Source organism: Malaya genurostris, chromosome 1 (genome assembly GCF_030247185.1).
Source record: "Malaya genurostris strain Urasoe2022 chromosome 1, Malgen_1.1, whole genome shotgun sequence".
Lineage (NCBI taxonomy): Eukaryota > Metazoa > Arthropoda > Insecta > Diptera > Culicidae > Malaya > Malaya genurostris.
Window position 1 is genome coordinate 137,044,409 of NC_080570.1, and position 17,890 is coordinate 137,062,298.

Below are 17,890 nucleotides of genomic sequence, written 5' to 3' on the forward strand. Positions count from 1 at the left end.
ACTAAATTTACTATCTTCAACAACATGCACAAATATGTCTCTCTCATATTAGTCAATTAAAAATCCGCATGGTTTATAACCATCTGTCTATGTTACTAGCGAACAAAACGTATCATAAGCCCACAGTACTCTATCACTGAAAATATTCCGTATTTCTATGTGTCGGGTTTGCACGATACACTTTGTGCGATGATTCATGTCAATCCATGTGTTTGTAATTTTACGCGCCTTAGTTTGACACAGAATTTCACCTTAATGCTCGTTCCTACCAAAGATTTTAAAAAACGTCAACTTTGAGTTATTCCTGGATATCTCATACTGCTGAAAATTTAGTCATAGATTGCTGAACATATTTCCGATGGAATGGAAAACAGATTATATTTCCGTCTTAAACACAATAACATATATCCACAGGGGACAGGTATAGTGTGATGCGTAAGTCGATGCCTTTTACGCAGCCCGCCTGGGTTCGATTCCCAATCCCGCACATAGGGTCACAAAATTTTTCTGGCTCGAAGAGGCGAATGATATTAAGGTTAAAACCTCTATACTCGAAACAAAAAAAAAGAGATATCCACGATTAAGTTCTACCCATTCTTGCACAGGGTAAATTTAGAAAAGACGTCCTATAGTAAAGTACGTCGTTTTCACGACAAATTATTTGGTTTGGCAGGCAATATACAGCTGTGGTTGAGCAAGTCAAAGCTTCCTTACTATCAGAGCGGTAAACAATGAAATATACCGTAAAGATTACCTACAGAAGAGTTTGTTACCATTCCTACGCAGCCATGACGCTCCCTCGCTATTCTGGCTTGATTTGGCATCTTGTCACTACGTCAAAGATGTATTGGAATGTTATAACGCGAATGGAGTAAATGTTGTACCGAGAGAGGCAAATCCATCTAACTTGAGAACTCTCTCAATATAAACAACACGCTACAATAATAGAAAAAAGTGAAAATCTTTAACAAAATCAGCTAAATCGGTTGCAGATAATTCTGCTTAGACCTTAATGGCTGGAGTAAACTCAAAAGCTTGTAGTTTTTTTCATGCAGTCTAATTAAGTGACTGTAATTAGATGTCTAATGACTATTTAATGAATTTAATTTGTCCGGATTAAACGCCCTAAAATGAACCTAAATTGAGGTTTTCCAACATTTTTCTAATGCTTATGGAATACAAAAGGGGAAGGTTTTCCAGATGCTATTTAAAGAAAATAGGATTGTAATGTCAGTCAGTCAATCAATCGATCAGTCAGTAATGAAAGTGTGCCGTCACCGGATCAATGATCCAGTTTCCCACGCTCATCAACCGATTTTCGGATTGTTGTGTAATCATCTCTCGAGTAGTAGCTAGCACCAGTAGCTGACTCCCTCGAGTAAGTGGCCACCACCAGAGCAACCGGTAGATGGATATGTGTACGTAGTAAGTGCCTTCCCTTGGTCCTGCATGCTTCGCCAACACCCGGACCCGAAGCTGTTTCATCTAGTCGAGAGTCACGTGTCATCGAGCGCGATTTGTCCCACCTTCTTGTCGTAAACATCATCGGCACCGAGAGAGCGAACGCTCTGTTGGTCCTTTTCCCACCCACGAATCATCGTTCACTCATCACAACCGCCACCACCACCCCCAAGGAAGTCGCTCCGAAGAAGAGTCGACAGCGAGAGCGAAAAGTGTGGAAAAGCAATCCGTGGTTTTCTGGTTGGACCACTAGCAAACGGTAGGTAAATATGTACACAGAACACATGCTCTCGCTCTCGAAAAGTAACACCACAACAGCAGCCAGTGAGAGTGAGAGAGAGACTCTCCCTTATGTACTTCGATGCTGTCTCCGTTCTGACAAAGGGGTTAACTGCTGCGAGAGAGCTTCGTAAGATGCACCCCCTGCCTGCCTGCCTGGCTGATTACTGCTAGCCGGGATTGCAATGCAGAGCAAGCCGGTGTGTGAAGTGCGATAACACGCCGCTCCCGTTTGGTCAGTCAGTCAGTCAGTCGCTTGTCAGTCTCGGCAGTTGATGTTGGAACGTCGCGCCAAACGGAAGCCGAATATTTTCAGTCATTCCAGTAACCTAAGCGCCCACAGCTAAAATTGACCCGGGAAGTGCCCCTACTGGTGGTCGCATGCTTAGATTCGATTGAAAACAGGTGGTGTTTTGATTACTGTTTTTTTTCTTTCTGTGCTGCTCAGTGTCTGCTGAAGCAAAGCGCTAAGTGTAAACAAACGTGAGTGTTCGTTTAATTAATTATCATTTATCGTCGGGCACAATTATAACTGAACAGAATTTATAGCTTCACAGTGAGGAGTGAAGCCGCCAAGAGCCTAGCGCAGAAGCGGGGAGATTGTTTTCTTATTTTTAATTAGGTTCGCGATAACCACGCGGTCCGAGAGGATTGAAAGACGCGCGCGCTTCGCTGTGTCAGTGAGTGTTCTGCTGTTTTTTTTTTCGTGAATGACAACACGAACGCGTCCGGGAGAGGGAAGTCATCATCGTCGTCATCATCATCATAAACGAAGCATCTTATAATTGTTCAAATATTTAAGTCACGCCGAGATAAACGACACTTCACACACAGTGCACGAAGACGGCAGCCTCCGTCCACTGGAGCCGAGTTGAGCCGGGAATGCCTCAAGTGTCACTTCCAGGCAAAAAACATAGTGATAAAATTTATTAGTGTTTAGAGTGTCGGATTCGCTAAGAAAGCGAGAGTAAAAAAAACCTCAACATTCGTGAGTTATTTTAATTAGAAAACAGCACCAAGTGGGAAGGGAGTAGTGCAGTAAAAAAAACAGAAAAAAACAAACAAACAAAAAAAACTACCAGCGCATTTTGCACACAACTGCACCGTGTGCGAAAACCTATGCGACCGAAGAAGGAAATTTGAGAAGCTTGAAGTCGACGCGAGCAAACATTTCTCAGCCGGCGAAGGAACGCCGGGTAATTCGAGCACCGCATCACGAAACCGGACGAGGCAGGCAAGTCGAGCAACGCGGCAAGACATTCTTCGGTTTACGCCGGTTGGTTTGGAAGCACCGCGCGAATCCCACGGTCGGTAGCTTCTGCTCCTGCCATTTCCTCCCTTCGGCACCACGCGGAAGGAATTTCGCAACTTCGGCTTCGGCCGACCGGCCTACGTTACGCGGCAGCCCCCCAGCAGCAACTACCACTACCAGTACTACAGCAGCAAGATAGTTGCCGACAGTCAGTTATCCGTAAGTGATTTGTTCTTCGATTATTTGCGTGATCGGTTTTTTTGTTGTTGTTGTTTTGGGTTCGGAAGTTATTTCTGGACACCGGTCGCTTGCTTCCGACTGTGTTTGACTTGATTTCCGTCTGGGCCGATGGTTCAGAGCATCAAGCTTTTGGTCATGTAAGTGGCATGTCATATGTTCGAACCTTGAAGGATCGATTGCTTAGACTTAGGGTAGTTTTTGGTGACGGAATGTAGTACCCCGACTACGAATGTATTGTGTCTTTTGCCTTAAACACTACCCGATTTCAGGCACAGTCGTATTTACTGGCGATGGCTGAGTCTTGTAAAAATTAAAAAAAAATCTTTGTGACAGATTTGTAGCACAGGTAAAAAGGGATTTTTTTTGTTTTTTAGAGACTTGTTTCATCAAAACTTCAATAGTTTTCAGTAAAATTGATCAAACTCAAATATTATTATAGAAGCATTTTTTCCAAAAGGCTTTAGAATGAAACAGTACATTCTAAGATTTCAATTCTGGGGTACAAATATACCCACCTACGAAAGCGTTTACGTCGATGAGCGTTTTAGGGTTAAAATAGCTCGACAAATAGGACCTGTTAGATTCTGGAATATAGGCAATACTCGTGAAAAACTATAAATAATTGTTTTCTTTAGGTTTGGGCCTCTAATAGCTTCACTCGAGCAGCTAAGATGGTACAAATTTTTCTCTACCTAAGTAACCTAAGTTTAAGAAAATTGCATTTGATGAGAAATTTGCTTTCGGATGGTTTATTCGTCAATTATCAGTGACTGATTGTGCATTGCTTTGAATTTTCGTCATTGACCATTCAGTGATCTGTAAAGTGCTAATGGCAGTTCAACTTGAACTGCTAATGCACTGATGAGTCGAAGACGAAACGAAAAGAAAATGGAAATAAATATGTGTGTTTTGCATCAAACGGTTTCTGTGTGACCAACAAAACTCTAAATATCTATAAACCAATGAAACCAGATTCATTGTAACCCTTGGACAAATGTGATTCTGATGTACTCAATTTGAATTCTAACAAATTTTCCGTTTTCGTCGATTTTATGTTTTTGAGGGATTTATCCTCAGTTTTCGATAAATTTCGTTTTTAGTATAAGTGAAGCAAAGTTCTTTTTTTCGGTGCTATTTCGATGTAGCACTATTTTGAGCATCCTAACCATACCCTTATGCTTGTCTACATTAATGTTAAAAAAATACTGTTTGGAATGTTTTACGTCTGTCCATCACTGATGATTCGAGTAAATGTTTATAATCTCGAGAAACTGTTAATTTTGCTATGCAGAATATCTGTCTATAAAATTTTAAACGACAACTAGACCCTTTTACTTAAATATCGTGGAAAGTATTTTAAAACAGCTCTATTACACGAAGCACCGCGCATGTACACTGTGTGCGGTTGATTCGGTTTTGATCTGAATTTTTTTCTCTACATTGTTTCGTAATAGGATTACTAATTTTAGCAGCTCAATTATTGAAAAATCATTTAATTTTTTTTTCTCGAGCTATTGATGTGAAACTAGGCTACCAAAAATTTTAATGACTGATAATATATATTAAACAGTTCAATCAGTTGTCAGAACACTCAATTATCGATAATTGTATACCGATTTGTATGAGCGTCACAACCAGAGTTGCCATGTTATTTTATCAAAAATTTATCTGGATTTGTCTGTATCTAATTATGCACAAGGAAATTTTGACCGGACTTCATTTTCAGTAAGCAAAAAAAGAGGTCTCACCACCTATCGTTCAGAAGCCAAAAGCGTAAAGATCTGGTGAGATCTGACAAAACCTGGTGAAATCTGTAAAATCTGAAATAAGATCTGGTTAGTTAGAGTGTCTGTCGAAGCGAGAAAAATATGGCATTTGCCAGATAAATCTGGAATAATGGCAACACTGATCACAACGCAAACCTTTCAGTTTTTGTGTGAAAGTTCTAAAACCACCGGACACGCGAACAAAAAAAAAATACACTGTTGACCATTATTTGTGTTTGTTTTTTTTATACGTAGAAATTATATCAGCAACCGAAATGTATGCAATCATATTTATATATAGTGCTTGCTCAAGTGTACGTGATTTGGATATTTAATCACTTTATACTAAACTTGTATTCAAGTTTTGATGGTGTGAAACTATTTTTATAGCGTTTGGTTTCGCTTGGGAATGCGTTATGCAGCGATTCGAGTTCGCACTATGGCTTTCTCAGTTGACACATTTGATTCGAAGCGTTAATAATATTTTCCCTATAAAACATGTCACTGCAATAAAAATTGGAAACTAATTTTGAGCATTCAAGAGTTATTTTTAATTATACTTATTTAGAGACTTATTGAAGTCAACAAGCTAATGTGAGAAAATTACATTTGATCAAAGCAAGCCAGTCAGAGCATGTAATCATTCCCACTAGAGATGGGCAAAACAGTTCATTTAAAAGAACCGTTCAGTGATGCAGAGTTCTGTTGAAAGAACTAGTTCTCCAGAGCCGTTCGTTTAATCTATTCAAAGTTGGTTTGTTTGTTCAAAGACTAAACGAGAACTTACTATTGTAAGCTTAAGCGAGCAAAAAAAGGCCCCTTGAAGTAGAACTGAGGGCTTGTGATGAAACTTTCTTATTAGTACCGTTCTTGAAAAAATGTTGAGCGAGCTCAAAAAACAAAAAGAAAGATCCCACGACTTTGAACTGAAAAACTACCGTTCTCGGAAAAGAACTACAGCTCGTTGTTTTCTTTCCTACAAAAATTGAGTGTTTTCTTCATATAACAAGAAAATATGTTGTTTTCGACGCGAAGTAATTAATTAGTGTTTATTAAAAAAAAACTAGGTAGCCAGAAACTTTCAAAATTAAATTAAATCCCGTTAATACACCAGACGATTTATTTCTCTATTCGCTCTAATGCTTGATATAAAAGAACTATAAACTTCAGTACAACAGACAGCTAAGGCATTAAAACAACGGTCCAACTCCCGTTAGAGATGCTAGGTAAAAATTTCACGTCTGCATACTAGAAATTCTCCGATGCAAGTGTTAAATTATGGCGAGTATGTCTGCTTACAAAAGAAATCGGCAAATTTACATGTAAATCTGCAACCTGGTACCTGTGGTTCTGATGCTCATTATTTCTTGGTTGATTTTTCAGAAGGCCGTAAGAGTAAGTGACAGTTTCTCTTTGTTTACTTTCTCTTCTGTTAATTACTAAGCGGTTTCCACGTTCAGGGTTGTTACGAAAAATTTCAAAATTAAAACGCGCGAAATCCGCGCGAAGTCGAAAAAAAAAACGCGCGAAATCCGCGCGAAGTTGAAAACTAAAACGCGCGATATTTCAGCGAAGCGTTTACACCACTATTTTTGTGCAGGTAATGCTTACCGCAGAACTAACAGTGAAAATTAAATTGCTTACAGTTTTGTGATTTTGAAAGAAGTTAAACAGATTTCAGCAAAGACAATTATTTGCTTCGACATCTTCTTGCTCGGTAAGCTTGTCCTTCTCGGAAAGAATAATTTTAAGTTCGACCACATCATGATGATCTGATTTAATCTTTCTAATGACAGTTTCAATACAATTTATCGCTTCCTGTTTAGCTTTCGTTTTCTAAGGCAGCGCCTTTTCCTGTTGTCGGATTTTACTCTGAATGTCGTTCTTTTCCTCCTCATATTTTATTCTTTTATTTGGAGCATGGAAACGCCCACCGGAGTTAGTTTCTGTCAAACTTGCTCTCCGGCAGGCGTAAAACCTCGTCATCTCTTACATCAATAGATTACAATCATCCAAATGATACATTTCTTAAAATCTAGTGCTTCTACAGCAACTAAATCTAATGAGACAATAACATGAGGAACGATTTCCTGATAACATTACGTGATAAATGGAAGTATGGCTTTGAAAATAGTAAAATCTATGTGCTCTTTGAAATTTAACTTGGAATTCAGAAGAACACCCAGGTCCTTAACAGACGATGCGCGTTCGAGGACAGTTTATGAAATATTATAGCCGAACTTGAATACAAACTTTTTGCGACTAAAAGAGATGACGCAGCATTTTGAGGTATTTGAAACCATTTTGCTGATTTTACACCAATTAGTTAAATTATCTAAAAGTTCTTGTACGTACTCTGAGTCAGCTACAGATTTGATCATATGAAATATTTGAAGGTCATCGACGAACGATAGTTTCATACACTTGATCGAAAAATTTAGATCGTTGAGATATAGTAAAAATATAAACGGTCCAATGCGATTTCCTTGAGGAACTCCAGAGGTTACAGTAACTGGTGATGTTGTACAGTCTCTTATTTTCACTATCATTTCACGACCAGTTAGATATGATCGAAGCCAATTTAAATATGATCCATTTAATCCAAGTCTATTCAACTTGTAGTTCGTTATGTTATGATTGATTTTGTCGAACACAGCAGAGAAATCGGTGTTTATAAAATTACTTGTAGACGTGCTTGTAAAGAACATATGATTAAGGAAATTTAGGTTACTAAATTTGTGGAAGTTGAACGCTTTGGCATGAATCCATGCTGAGTCTCAGATATGCAACCAGAGCAACTATGTGTAATTAAATTCAGAATTATATTAATTTCAAACAACTTCGATACAGCGCAGAAAGCAGCAATTCCACGATGGTTAGATACTATACCCTTGTTACTTATTTTGTCGTGAATACGACTTACTTTACTACGGGGGGCCTTTTCTAAATTTACACTGAACAAGAATAGATAGAACTTAATCATGAATATCTCTTGTTGTACTAATCCCAACAACATTTTTTTCTTCATGCTATAGAAAATATCATATGATTAGCAAATTGTGATAAAATTTTCAGTAGCATTAAATAACCACAAATAACTCGAAATCATAGTTTTCTAAAATGTTTGGTATCAACGAGTATCAAAGTGAAAAACTCTTGAGGCTTGTTTGTTTTTCTCGTGTTCGGACGACGGTTTTGATGCAGTTCTCGTGGTACCTCTCAGTAAATTATATATTTAATTAGTAAAGAACTTTTTGATACTTTTTCCATAGAAATTCTTGCTCTGGAAATTAAGAACCTTCCATTTCAGATATCAAAAAGTGTGAAGAGACACCATGTCAACTTTTGTAAACCGGAACACATGGAATTTCTTCCATATTTCAGAAGAAAAAAAAATCCAGAACGCAAAGAGCAATTGAAAATGTTGGATGGTGGAACCAACAAACTTTTAGAACAATTTCTTATCACCACGGATGGAATCCTGTCGGGTCCAGCACTAGATGAACGTTTTAACTTTTTCTTCTCCGCTTCTTATCTTGTCCAACTTCGCTTCGTACGCCTGTCGTGCAAATTTTGCTTTAAGAATGAGATTTTCATAACAAACAAAATTTGTGATAATATTATCGAAAAATAGCATTCCATTAATAAAGTTATTTGCATTATTGAATGTGTTTTCACTGAGACGATATCTTCCATCAGACATCAATATCTTTGAGTGCGAAAAGCTTCTTTCGATTTCCGCTTTAGAATGGGACAACGCAAGTACATATATCGAAATGTTTTTGTAATTCCTGGTAACAGCCTAGCTTAAATAGCGATATGTACCACTCGAGATTGGAGAGTATAAAATCGAAGTTTTGTCCACTAAAGGAAATATTTTCTAGAGCCGCATCCTCGTAAAATTTGGTTTTATCAAATTCACAATTTCGGTCAGTTTGACCTGCTGGCTCGATTGCTGAAACGTTCCCCATCTTTAATTTTTTGGGGTTTCGAAAAACTCACAAGCTTCAAAAATATGTAAGAAACCGTTTATTCTCGAACAAATACCTCACAAGTCTGAAATAATGTTACTTGCAATTCGCGCGAAATCCGCGCCATCGCATCAAAATCTGACCAAAAACCGCGCGAAATCCGCGAAAATCGCGAAATCCGCGAAAACCGCGAAATCCGCGCGACCGTAACAACCCTGCACGTTTATCACTCAACTTTTTGCATAAAATGATACTCGAAATTTTCGACTTTCAAACAGAACTGTGAAATCCAAGAAAATCTTTATTGGCCTTCTAACGACAGTTCGACATGCAGATGGTGCTGTTGTACAAACGATGATCTTTTTGAATGAAGTTGTCAAAATACATAGGAATGTTTATTCTTCAGTGAATTTTTATTTATTTGTAGTTAAAATTCGAATAATCAGAGAATATTCTGTTGTAATCAGGAAAAAAACATTGATTTCTATCAATTAGAATTTCAACCAATATTTTTAATATTCCGCTTGAGAATAAGTCAAAGTTTTTTGCTTTCAAAATGACCTACAGATTGATAATATTGACTTTACTTGTTGACACCACTTTGAAATAATTGGTCTGGCTGTTTATTCCACCGTTCCATTTGTTTAAATCTTTAATTTCGATTACAAAAATTGATGACATAATCTCATTTAGCATCAATATCTAAATGTAGTTAAGTATTGAAGAAATTAGAGCTTTACTTTTTATGCACAAGTTAAATGAATGCAAAAGTTTTACCCATTCCGTAGGTTTGTTTAAGGAAAAATTACTATGCTAGTAACTATCTCCGCATTTAATTTTCGATTCCTCTATTGCTCTATGTGATAATTTGCTAACATCCTCGTTTTCTTAGTCCATAAAGTGAAACATAGAAGACGCGGAGTTGGTTTGAGTTTTGCGTTTGAAAGCCAATAATCACACGGCCTTCTGAAAAAACTAACCGTGAATTGGCACAATGGCGCTAAAATGAAATGTAGAGGCGCTGCTTGTTTAGAGATGATACTTTCAGTCAGAGCTATCAAATCGGTAGGAAAAATTTTAATTACTGCACCTTTTTAAGGTTTTCTTATAAAAACGGACACGTTTATTTGAAAAATCACCATAGAAGTGGAAGAAAATCTTTTTACTTTGAGGTGGTAATATTAATTGATTGTGTGAAAACTAACGATTATTTAGAATGGAGCATTATACATGGTTCAATACCATTTTTCAAAAGTCCAGAAATAACAAAAGAAGTATCCAAAATAAATGGTACTCGATCGCCAGACATTCTAGTACTCGAGAAATCAACATTACACTGGATTCTGTTTAAAAAAATGTTGGTCCGAAACCTAACCTTATCGAATTTCACACATTTCTGAAGATTTTTCATGTTTAATCGTAGTGTAAATCAGTGTAGAAAAAAGTAGTAGGAATCACTTGGAAATCGATTTTCTTCTATTCCGAGCTTACTTTTATAGCTGATATCTATTTGTACTATTGAACAAACGAAAAAAATCGTTGCAAATTTCTGGAAGATTTCTCCTTTTCTTGGTTCTATTTTTCATTGGCAGATGTCGCTACCATTAGTTAAGTTTTGTGGCAATGTGCCAATTCTGCAGCGATTCCGTCGCATACTATGCCCCGCTGAAAACCACTATACATTGATAGATTTATAGATATAGATTGCTTTGAATGACCAATCAGAGCGATGCTATCCAAATGATAAGTCGCTTACTCCTTCAAAACTATCGTCTCCGTTAGGGGAAGCCGGTAATTCAGCATATTTTTTTAGATATTTAGTATAAAAAATAAGACACGGCTTGCTATTGGCAATAATTTCATTCATATATACATGAAAATATGAGGCTGTTGTTCTTACTGACAACACAACTGCTTCCGAAACATGAATAAAAACACCTTTTGTTTTAGGTATTTAAATTTTAATTTCCTGCAGAATTTCAACAGTTAGGAAAAGATATTTATAAGAAATTTTAGCTTACGTTTAGTTTTCTTCTTCTCTTACTATGGTTCGTTCAACTGTTGTTCACACGCAGGTGTTCAGGCTATATAGGTTAGAATAGTTTAGGTTTAGTGTTAGGTAATTCAGTTCAGTAATTAGTTTGTAATATAAATAACAATTCAATAGAATAAGATTTTAGATTCCGTACCTAGGTTTTAAAGTTCACTTTTAGTATGTAATCACTAGTAATAAGAGTAAAGAGTACTTCACTGCACTGTACTGTACTGATACTGCACCGTGACTTTCAACTTTTTCAGTTTGACAGCGGTTCCTGCTTCCTCTTCGTTCCATTGGCGCAGTGACCTTTCAACTGCTCGATGGGGGCACCACCAACTGACGGGAGAAGCACGTTCGCAAATGGCGTAACAGAGGCTTTATCTATTCAAATCGATGCGTAGAAATATTTCCAATCAGTTGGTGAAATAATATTACAAATCGAAATCTCTTCGACTGAACTGTGTTCAAAATCTGACCACTTTTCTGCACGTTTTTAATATAGAAAACAAAGATGTGTTCAACATAAAACAAAATATCAGTTGAATTGTAAGTAAAATTTAAGATGTTGTTTCTGCAGTCGTTCAAAGTAGTTCTTTTATCAAATGTTCCTGTTCTTTTTAATATCGGTAGAATGAAAAGATTCGTCAGTTTTCAGGCAATTTTCAGTAAAAATTGATGGTTTGTCATTGAGCTACTTTGACGCACTTCTGTCAACAAATGTCTCTTTTTACTAATAAAATAGATGCAAGGGTTTTTTTTTGATAACTCTTCAAATGGTTTCAAAATGAAACATTTACGCCGTAATGAATAGAAGCATATCAAAAATTGCGAGCTAAATATAGGTATAATTGGAAGTTGTTATGGGATTGTACTTAATTTGTAAATAAAAATTTAAGTTGGGGTGAGGAAATAAACAGAGATGAATTTACTATTGAAGGCTTTAGCTGAAAGTATTTGATTCATGAGAAAATATATAACAAACCCGCAACTGTTTTAAAATTTTCAAACAAAATTTAAAATTATCACCATTGTTTAGTTCAAAGCTCTCCACTTGAGCAGCATAGTGATCGCAGAAGAGTTTGTTGGATTCTGCAATGGGCAGGATTTTCAAGTAGTCTGTTCCCGCTAAGAAAAAAAAAGTCCAACGAAAGTCCTCCGTTGGTCCTATACATTGAATCGTTTGAAATCGTTGGTCCAATACATTGAAGCCACCTTCGTCGCCATGCGCCTCGAATAAACAAAGATGCAAGCATGGAAATGGACGATCAGGTAAAAGTTACAATTATTGCAATATTTGATTCAAATAATTTAGCATTTTATTCATTTTCTTGCCAATGCTCTTGCTGTTTGTGCAAATATTAATCTGCTTAGTGACGGAATCAGTGGTTGTAGCCTGAAATATCTCGTAAAATCTGGAACTATGCAATATGACGTGTGAAGACGTTCGATTCAAAACGAATAGACAAAACGTCTTTTTAGATTTAATTAACGATCATGGATTAATAATTGATGCCAGTTACTGCGATTTTACCGAAGCGTTACAATAAATATCTATAAAATGTTGATAAATTTTTGTGTCCTCTTCGTCGAAATTTAGTGCATGACACTTATGTGATGTGAACTGATTTAGTCTCTACACAAAGAGCTTAATTAAGCACATAATAAGAGAGAGAGAGAGAACAGAACAATGAAATAAATTCAAACCAGATATATTAGAAGGAAATTATAGAACTTCGGAACAATTTTACAGTATATCATAACCCCCTTGCAGCTCAATTTTGAAGCGTTCCACAATTTTCCTTTTAATTCATAACATCTTCTGATCAGTAACAAGACACAATAATTTGGCCTTAGTAATTTTGACAGCAGCCGGAATGCAGTCAATTTTCTGTCGGTTACCAGTATTCCGCACAAGCGGGAGCTGTCTAATCAGTGGTAAAATTTTAGGAGTTAGTGTTTTCAGCAACTTCCAATAAAATCGGGCGAATTATTCTTTTGCTATGAGGTGGTAAAGAAGATTTGATTTTTTTGTGCAAATTGGCTCATCAGGCACTGTTCGCCATGGGACTGAAAATTTCTGTTTCTATACAATCTCAAGCAACAACTATTACTTGCCTACATGACAACTTCGAGTGTCATACGGGGATGAGAAACTATGCAATCAGTAAAGAAAACACTAATTTCAATCATTCCATTAGCCCTCTCTGCATGACCAAAAACTCATCGGGAAGAACTGCTTGTTTACTTTCAATTATGAGTCCAATCTGACATTTGAAATCGTGAAAAGCAAACACATATCCGTGGCACGGCGGAGGGTGCCGGGCTGAGCCAAAAGCGCTTAATGGAAACCGCTTTCTCAAAAATCCTAACGTAAAAGGATGGTAAATAAATTAGAAGCCCAATTGATGACGATGATGATGATGGTTTGTTTATTCTTTCCAGTGGTCCTCTTTGTTTGGGCGTTCTATTTTCTAACAGTTTCCGGCTTGAGTCCTTATCCCCTACCGGGCGAGGTAGTGTGAAATAAAGACCACAACATGTTTCCGAGTTTCGCTTTGTTTTGTTTCCAGGATCGATTAAGGCGTAAATTGAAGCTCGATCGGCTGTGATAAGTAAGAGAAAAGCAATTATCCGGAACTTCAGTTAGCCGACTTGTCCGAACAATTTTTCGAAGATCATAATTTCTGGAGTCCTCCCTCTCAATTTGGTGTTTTTTTCCTCGTTCGGAGGAACGATAAAAATTACCATAATCTCTTTATAAATTACTTACCAGCTCTCGCGCTGGCGTCCTGCCCGAGTAGGCCGTGCGTTGGCAAGGCAAGGTTTTTTTTCTGTGCTCGATTCTTATTTTTTTCCTTTACCATACCATTGCTTGCCTACTTTGCTAAGATGATATAAACGACGGCTGTTGCTTCTTAATCTGAACGGTTTCCCTTCCCTCCTTCAATGTCTAGGACCGGAAAGAAGCTGGTCCGGCTTTTGTGGAATGTGGCAGACCCGGAAGGGACGATCCTAGGCGGAAAGGAAGGAAGGAAAAAATATCGGACTGAGCCATCCGGTGAAGTCCATTTGGTGATTTGTCTGACTGATATTTTTTTGGGGTGGAATTTTTCGTTGGCGTCTATATTTATGGTGAGATTAGAAGTCCTGTTGCGATTTGGATTTTGATTTATACGTAGTTGTGGAATTTTGTTTGGGTACCACTGAAGGTCGTTGTTGGGGAATTAGAGCGACTTATTCAAAGAAAAACAAAACATTCTACAACAAAAAACGTGACTCAGTAAGCCATATCCAAACGTCTGAACTCAAGTTGAAAACTATTACAGGGAGCTCGGTTCAAATGCAATTGATGCGTTTTAGCCGAGCTGCGAAAAAACGGAAGCCATATTAAATGGTAAAACACGATGCAGTAGTCAATTTGTTAACACTTTAAAAATACAAGCATTTAAATTTAAACAAATGACACTTTATAAGGTTATGTCGTGAAGCACATGACAAACATCAAGCGAAACTGAAGAACTTTTCGAGGTAATGTCAAGTGTAAAATCCAATCCAACTTGAATTGAAGTGATAAAATCTCAGCTCAACTTTCCATTCCTATCTGACAACTTGGAGGACGCAAATGAGAAAAATATCTTAAAATCTAAACAATTATTTTTCTGTCATTTTTTTTGGTTCCCTTGACGATCATCGTCGTCGTCGTCGTCGTCGTCAAGGAGGTCCCGAAACATGTCACCTCAACTATCCTAGCGTTTCTGTTTCGCTCTGGCAGGATTCAATTTCCCTTTTTTTCTAGCCGAATCTTCCATTAGACTCGCTATTGTTTTCGGAAAATACGCATTAGATACGCGTGTGGTGCTGAGTAGAGATGCAATTAAAATTAACGAACCCATCCTGGCCCGAAAGGGGGAACGACGTTGCGCGACAACGCGAAGCACGGCATCCAACCAACCCCTTCGAAATTTCTTTACTTTTTTTTGTGCCCGATGAGGACAAAAATTCCCGGGCTCAAATTAAAATCTTATGTTTGATTTTAGGCTTTCCCATTATACATATATTATGTTTCGTTTCCATTAAGGGTGTTTGGCCCAGCTCAGTGGCACACGCGAAGCCTTTTCTGAATGACGAATTGTTGTTGATGTTGTCGTTGTTGTTGTGCCGTTGCTTGCTGTAAGAGGGAAAACGCAATCAGAATTTTTAATTGGATAAATTAATTGAAATTTTTACGCCGTCATTCAAAATTGCATTCTTCTGCTGGCGTATTTAACAAGAATCCTTATCAGAGAAGGAGGGTGCACACAATTGCTTTAATTGCTGCATCCAGCAAACATCAATCAAATGTCGAATAATGTCGAGTTCAAATCAGAAGATTTGTTTGAATTTTCTACTGTAAATAGTTTTTCGAACTAAATTGTTTACGCAGCGAAAATGTCAACAGCCTAGCGGAGTTCCAAATCGGAATCGAGTCTTAATTATTATCTCCTCACCCAGATGGACAGCAAATAAGTAAACGGAACGCCGATAGTTAGTTGAAAAATACAAAAAAACGACTGATTGATTGATTGATTGACGAAGCGAAACTATGTAAACATTCGCCTGTAGGTTGTCACAACAAATGAGCGAAATGCCATCGGTGACGCGCGTGTTTACAAATGTTTGCTTACTTTCCGCACATTGCTTGCCCGCATTTTGTTGTTGTTAATTGTGCAGTAATCGTTCAGAAATAGTTTTCGATGTTGACTTCTTCAAGACGGGAGCTCTAATCTCTATTCGATTTAGCTATAACCTCAAACTTTTTGGCGGCTCATTGGTTTACTGGAATTATTCACAAGCACTTTGTATTCTTCGGTGGAGATTATATTCACTAATAGATACGTTTTGGTCACAACTAACTAGAAATGGTCAAAAGAATGCCTTTTAAGCGAGCAAATCGGAGCAGGTCATTTCACCGAAAGTAGTTTCACCGGAAAGGTCATTTCGCATACGTTCCGTTATTAATTAGGCATCTTTAAATTCGGGCTATTCATCGAAAATATTTAATAATTTTTATGTCTCCTGAATAATTGATGTGGCGCAGTCACATTACCGAAGCCAAGATAGCTTGGCGACGCCAACTGAGTTGACCGCCAAACCAAGCGTCGGAAGCGGTGGCCTCTAGCATAGAAACTTATAACCGCCTCGTTTGCACGGTCTACTAAGAGGTAGGTTTTGACGTGAATACGTCTTACTTTACTGTTGGGTAACTTTTCAAAATTCGCCCTGTGGAAGAATGGGTGTTGAACTCAATCGTGAATATCTCGAGTTGTACTAAACGCCACAACATAATTCATTCTCCATGTCATCAGAAATATGATTAGAAATTTTATGATAAAATTTTCCACTTTTGTAATCAATGAAGAAAACTTCTTCTTCTCCTTCTTTTCTGGTTGGCGTCACCTCACTTGAGATGACGCCGAATTGATGGCACAGCCACTAAGGCTATATTACCAGTTAGTTTTCGGTTAAAATTCCAATTGACTTTCTTTTCACTTTAATTTTAATTTTGAATTTTGGAACTGACTTTTGAGCCAAAATGTAATTCCTGAATTCAGTTTCAGAATTTAAGGGCTTAGACCAGCATGTTTTAGGGTGATTTAGAGGGCTGTTTCCACACTTCAAATCTGATTTGCTCAGAAACGGTGACGAATATAAAAAAAACTCAACTGACAATCTCTTAGGAAAGTAGTTTAGATTATTCTGTGAAAATTTCAGAATGATTCATTGACTTTGGCGGTCGGGAAAGTCTTTTTCGTGAAGGAAGAATTGCATAGCTGAACGAATATCTCGCCTTCAAAAGCATGGGTCAAAAATCTATCCTGACAATGTCTAGGTAATTTAATTTAGATGCGATTAGTGCATAAAAACATATGTTGGCGCGATAAAAATGAAGTTAATGTTATTTTTATTAAGGTAAGTCGATTTCTATGGCGGCGCCATTTTTTCTGAGAGAGAAATAAAATCGGCTCAGAAAGGCTGCCAAACAAGCGGTAGCTTTATTGAATTTTCTGTGATGTAGTCAAACTTGTAACCGAAATTATCAAAACTCTCCACATAGAGAGTCATTTTGCACATTTGCGAGAGAGCATGGAGAGAAATGTAACACGCACAGCGAGCCACGTGGTTTTACGCGACCTACTAGCCTTAGCCCTTAGTTCCTATATTTCATTTCAGAATTCATTTCCTATATTTAGGTTTAGAATTCAGAACCTGCTTGCTGGAATTGAATTCGGAACTTGGGTTCTGGAAGTATCATAGTTGAATTCTTGATTTGGATTCCGAACCTAAATTTTGGAAATGAATTATGAATCAGTGAATTTTTGAATCCTGGTCCAGGATGTAGGTTCTTGTGTAGATAAATAAATGATGGCAAAAAGTTCTCAACAGTTATGAACATCAGATAAATTTCACATATCGTTAGTCGTCAATAAGACATACTAAACGTAATTAAAAAAACAAAGTTTGTCATTTAGGGGTTATCCTATTTTGTGCATTGGGCACATAACCGATTTTTATACTTTATGTTTCGTCTTCGACTCGTCAGTACATAACAGTTTATGTTGAACTGTTATGTAACCTAGCAGCTCAACATAAACCGCTCGGCAGACATAAAGTTTCTGCTACTTACAGAACACTTTATTTATTTGCACCGAAGTGCAACGTCTTTACTGTCGTGCCGAACGTAAACGAGTTTCGACTTAAGCTGGCCGATTCAGGTGATGGTCATTTAGGGGTTTGTCAGTTTTATTCGTATTCATGTTCGCTAGTTATTTCTGTGACATTACCCACCCACCTATTTTTTTTGCTTTAGAGTTGGGTCCGAACGAGCAATAGCGAGGTCGGACAG

General features: G+C 37.5%; 1 protein-coding gene across 2 annotated transcripts in view; it reads left to right on the forward strand.

The window, feature by feature from the left end:
- The first annotated feature begins 1,953 nt into the window (after positions 1-1,953).
- Positions 1,954-17,890, forward strand: part of LOC131425889 (LIM domain transcription factor LMO4.2) — a 54,938-nt gene continuing 39,001 nt past the window's right edge. Inside the window, exon 1 of one of the 2 annotated variants that reach the window (XM_058588145.1) lies at positions 1,954-3,211. The gene's annotated coding sequence lies outside the window, so the exon portion shown is untranslated. The remainder of the gene's footprint in view (positions 3,212-17,890) is intronic. The other variant, XM_058588146.1, reaches the window with a different exon arrangement.